A 6,048-nucleotide genomic window follows, 5' to 3' on the forward strand; every position below is an offset into this window, starting at 1 on the left:
CATCGGACCACCCATTTGGCCGTGATTGAATGACAGACGGACGGACGGACAGACATGACGCCACGCCCATTTCACTGCCCCACAGATTGACCTCCTTTATGGAATGTTACATCTTCAAGGACAAATAAGGAGGAGACTCATGCTATGTAAAATCATCAGCTGTGACCCGTAGCGCTTCATTTGTTTACCAGATACGGTAGGGTGCTACCAGATGCTCGATCCATGGCTAACTTTAACCTTAAATGAAATAATAACTACTGAGGTTAGAAAGTTGCAATTCAATATGCTTGATGAGTGGAGGGCGGGTGATCAATATACCAATTTGCAGCCCTCTACGGTCAAGAGTTTTTTTATATATATATCTGAGGGTGGACAGAATAAAGTGCAGACGGACCGGCATACAAAGACGGCACAATAGTTTTCTTTTACATAAAACTAAAAAGCTATGATCGAAAAAGAAGAGGACCTTCTCTTTGTAAGATAACGGAGAGTAATGAAAAAAATTCCTTCAGGCTTTATTATCCACCAATTGACCTCAGAATATCTTTTAGACGATAAAAATAAATGTCTGTACGTGACTACTGACTTTTAGGAAAATTTAACCGTTTAAAAAAATAATTCCTTTCTCTTTTTTATTCTAAACCCTACATGTACAAAAAAAAAAAAAAAAAAAAAACTCCTTGTGTACGCCTTGGTAATACTTCAAGGGTGGGACTGGGTGGGAGACTTAAAACGTTATCCTTTTCCACAGTTCGTTATGTCACAAAACACTCGCCGAAGAACAAAGTAGAAAGAAGTTCTTATCATTGACGGAACTTGAAAAATATAGATCATTCCTGTCACTTCTATGAGCTGCGATGTCAAGTTAAGACGTGAGTTACCGATTACTCTAAGATTAGTGTCAACCAAGACAGAACTGAAAGAAAACAATTGACTTCATCTGGACAATGCAAGAAGGAATTTGAAAGATCCTTGTGTATTTGTTGCCATTTAAGGAGGAAACAGAGAACCGCTCTAGTAACACTGTGTAAGTAGCTAGGAACGAAATAAATATTCTTTTGGTTTGACAGTGATCAGAAATTATTCAAGTTTGTGCGTGTGTGTGTGTTTTTTTTAGAGAAAAGAACTGGTAGGAATTAACCTCCTCACCATATGTTATCATATAAAAGAATATGTACAAAGTTGTCATATTTACTTTGGCAGCCTCAACCAAGAGGCAAGAAAATTTTATAAAATGTAGTCATCTTGTCAAAAATAAGTGATAAAACCTGGTTGGTGTCTCGAAGCTAGATAAGAATAAATCTTAATCCTTCCTTCACTACATATGTATGTCATATGAAACGATTTTGGTGATTTGTGTCTTGTACTTATTCACTTCTTGTAGTATTTGTAAGTAGTTTCGGTGCTGATAACAGAATTTTCATTGTTATCTTACACACGCACGCACACACACACACGCACATATATATATATATATATATATATATATATATATATATATATATATATATATATATATATATTATATATATATATATATTATATATATATATATATATATATATATATATATATATATATATAAGTCATATCACATTACCGTGATTCATATACATATATCGAGCTACAAATGTCCTCGGAATTAATATATTTTCATATATGTTTAACCGAAGGGGAATTTTTTAGGCGATAATAGATTTGCCCGCTGGCGGGGTGGGCTAAGGCTTCACTGTCGTCCTGGATTTGAAGGTGTCGATGGTTCGTGCCCGTCAGCCAGCAAATCTATTATCACCTAAAAAATTCCCCTTCGGTTAAACATATATGAAAATATATATTAATTCTGAGGTAGAGTGAATTGGATATTAAAGGACATTTGTAACTCGATATATGTATATGAATCATGGTAATGTGATATGACTTATATATATAATGGCTACGTGCAGACAAAAGCACTACAACGCTACTGAGGACGAAGGGGTCTGATGCAGTCTCCAAAACTACGAATACCTGAGTGCGACAGGTATTTGAGGTGGGAGGCCACATAAATTTATATCCTCTTGCGGTCGTCCTGGATTTAAAGGTGTCGATGGTTCGTGCCCGTCAGCTGGCAAATCGATTATCGCCTAAAAAATTCCCCTTTAGTTAAACATAGATGAAAATATATTAATTCCGAAGTAGAGCGAATTAGATATTAAAGGACATTTGTAGCTCGATGTATGTATATGAATCACGGTAATGTGATATGACTTATATAATAATAATAATAATAATAATATGTTTTATTTCAGCTCGGGGCCATATACATTGAGTATACAAGATACAGACAGTAACATACACAATCTAGATACATGAGATATGATAAAATAGAAAAAGAAAATGAATAATCGGCACTTATCCATAATATAGCTGAGGTAGCATAAAAGCTAGTAATCATCATACTGTAATAACAGAATAATATTGGTGAGAAAAAAAAATGCATTGCGAGTAATAACAGTTGGTGCACATATTATATAACTCAAATTTCAACTAGAGACCTTAGGTGGTTACAGTAGTCAGGTCCAGAGGGCTTAATACATAAATTAAATGTAAATAAAACTTTAACTTGATAGGAATCACAGTAATAATGAAAAATTAAAATATCAGCTATAAATGTAATAATGACAAAAACTGCAGATGACATCTTGCCAATACAGAGATTAAGTCCTTTAGGGGACAAAGGCCTCATTTTCCCATCTTTCCCACAATTTAGATCTTCTTCTTGCTTCACTCCTTAGGATGCTTTGTATGAGCGAGTTGCTGCTGTTTCTCACTCGGGTTACCAGACGGACATTGTTCGCCTAACAATGATTTTTAAATTGTCCAGGTGGTTTTCAATGAACATCTGTGTGGCGGAGTGGTAGCGGGGAGTGTTTGTGAGGCGTCTCAGAATGTCATTGTGCACAACAGTGATGCGTCTCAAGGTCTCTTGGGTATAGTTCGTCCAGAGGGAACACCCATAGATACTGTAGCAGTACGAGCGGAATAGAAGCAGTTTCACGTCTCGGTGACAGAAGGCAAACCTCCTTGCAATCATGTTGCCAGCTCGCACATAGTTTACGACGCCTCTGTTCAATGTCTGCCGTATCTTTTAGGTCGTCGGTGATAATGTGACCCAAATACGGAAATTCGTGCACAAATTCCAGCCGATGGTTTCCGAGGAAAATTTGAGGTTCTGCAATATGCTTAAGCGATCTCGGGAGCAGCGACATACACTGGGTCTTGGTTTCGTTGTAGATTATATCAAATTCCTCTGCATATTGGCGGCAGGTGTCGATGAGTCGTTGGAGACCTTGCACTGATCTTACCTTACAGACCTTACAGTTCGTTCGGGTTGCCCCAGGTCCCTCAGTGTGAGGCGCCTCTAATGTCTACCAGAGAGTTGCTAGTACATCTTCCGGTATATTTTGCATCTTCCAATCTTGGATGGTCTGGGATGCAGTTTTTAGATATTTGTCGAGCTTATTCTTAAACACATCTACGCTCACTCCTGTATATATTCCTCAGATGAGCTGGCAACGCATTGAATAGGACGCTGCATTATCGATTGCTGGTGCGTAGAGGATTAATGTCCTGTGTGTTTCCTTATTTTCCTGGTATAGTTTTGGGCACTATTAATCTACCTCTGCTTGCTCTTTCTGATATTTTTAGTTCCATGATATTTTCTGTTATTCCTTCTATCTGTTTCCATGCCTGAATTATCATGTAGCGTTCTCTTCTCCAATTTCTAGACTATATAATGGATTGTAGTCTTTCCCAGTAGTCTAGGTCCTTAACTTCTTCTTTATTCTAGCTGTAAAGGACCTTTGTACACCCTCTCTATTTGCGCAATATCCTTTTGATAGTGTGGGTACCATATCATATTGCAATATTCAAGTGGACTCTACGAACATATGTTTTATAAGCATAATCATGTGTTCAGCTTTCTTGTTTTGAAGTGCCGTAACAACATTCCCATTTTTGCTTTACATTTTGCCAACAGAATTGCTATTTGATCATTGCATAACATGTTCCTATTCATCATCACACCAAGGTCTTTAACTGCTTCCTTATTTGTGATTGTCTCATTATTAGGTCCCCTATATGCATATAGCTTTCCTTCTCTGTCTCCATAATTTATGATTCAAATTTATCAGAGTTAAATACCATCTATTTACCTCTGCCCAATCATATACTTTGTTAAGGTCTCTTTGTAGAGCGTTCCTATCTTCATCACAAGTAATTTCTCTACTTATTCTTGTGTCATCAGCGAAACTACTCACTACCGAATCCTTAACATTACTGTCTATGTCTTCAATCATAATAACAAACAATATTGCAGCTAGCACCGTACCTTGTGGCACACGGATATTACCTTGGTTTCATCCGATTTCTCATCGTTTGCAATAACTATCTGTTTTCTGTTGTGTAAAATTCTTTTAACCATCTTCCTACTTTATCTACGATATTGTGTTTTCTAATTTTCTTTGCTAATATATTATGGTCTACTTTGTCAAAAGCTTTTGCAAAGTCTAGATAAACCACATCTGTTTCATTTTCCGCTTTTCATATTTTTGAATATGTTCTCACGGTGGACTAACAGTTGGGTTTGTGTACTTTTTCCGGGTACGAAACCGTGTTGTCCTATATTAAACAAATTATTTTTTATTAAATGTTTCATAATATTTTTCTTCATTACCCTTTCATACACTTTCATAATATGTGATGTTAGACTCACAGGCCTATAATTACTTGCCTCTAGTCTTGATCCACTTTTGAAAGTAGGGTGATATAGCTAATTTGTGCTCATCATAAATCTTGCCTGTATCTACACTTTGTCTTAATAATATTGCAAGTGGCTTTGCGATAGAATGAACTACTTTCTTTAACAAAATAGCAGGGACTCCATCCGGCCCTGCAGCAGCTCCATTTTTAATTTCATTAATTGCCTGCACAATATCAGCTTCATTAATTTCTATGTCAGCTAAATATTCACTATTTTCTTCCCTTTACTTCTATATCATTATCTTCATTATCTATTCTAGGGTGAATTCTCTCTTATATCGTTCTGCCAGTATGTTGCAAATTTCCTTTTTTTCATTCGTTAATCTCCCTTCAATTCTCAGAGGGCCTATTTCTATTCTTCTTTATTCATCTTCTTCGCATATGAGTATAATAGTTTGGGGTTTTGCTTGATATTTAATAGGGTTTTTTCTTCCAAGTCCCGTTTTTCATTTTCTTTTGATTGTATAATCTTTGTTCTGCATTTTCTATCTTACTTTTTAGTTCTATAACTTCCATGCATTTTTTTCTTTTGCAAGACCTTTTTTCCACTTTCTGATTTTCTGGAACAAGATCCTTCTGTTCCTTTCTTGGTATGCATTGAATTGATGTTGTTTTTACTTTTCTTCTTCGTTATATATTTTTTCCACTATTTTCTCCAATATTTTATATAATATCTCCGTATTTACCCTTATTATGTCACACTACACTTACGAAAATGTTATCCCAATCTTTGTTGTAATTCTTCAATTAATTTCTGAACCATTTATTAGTTTTATTTTTAGTAGAAGTTGTATTTCCATATCCTTCCCACTTTTTTCATTTTCTTGCTTATCTCTATTTTCACTTGCTTTGGAAGAACTGTAATTCTATGACATTATGGTCCCTGAAATACTCGCATTATAACTATTATTTCTCCTTTAACATAATTCATCCTCGTTCACAAAAGTACTAGGTCTAAAGTATTTTCCTTCTTGTTGGCAGGTGATTTATTTTTTGTTGATGTTGTATTCTAGTAGCATATCTAATAGCTTTTCAAATTGCCTCTTATCTTCTGCACTACTATTACTCTCTTTTTATATGTATAAGTACAACCACAATCTCCTATTCGTTCTTTCCATTCTACGAAAGGAAAGTTGAAGTCACCGAGATAGGAGAATAGTCCAGTCCTTGTGATTTCTACATATATCATCCAATTTTTCAATTATTAAGTCAAACTCTTTAGTATTAGGAGTCTATATATTACTATGT

This window comes from Macrobrachium nipponense, chromosome 2 (genome assembly GCF_015104395.2).
Source record: "Macrobrachium nipponense isolate FS-2020 chromosome 2, ASM1510439v2, whole genome shotgun sequence".
Classification (NCBI taxonomy): Eukaryota; Metazoa; Arthropoda; class Malacostraca; order Decapoda; family Palaemonidae; genus Macrobrachium; species Macrobrachium nipponense.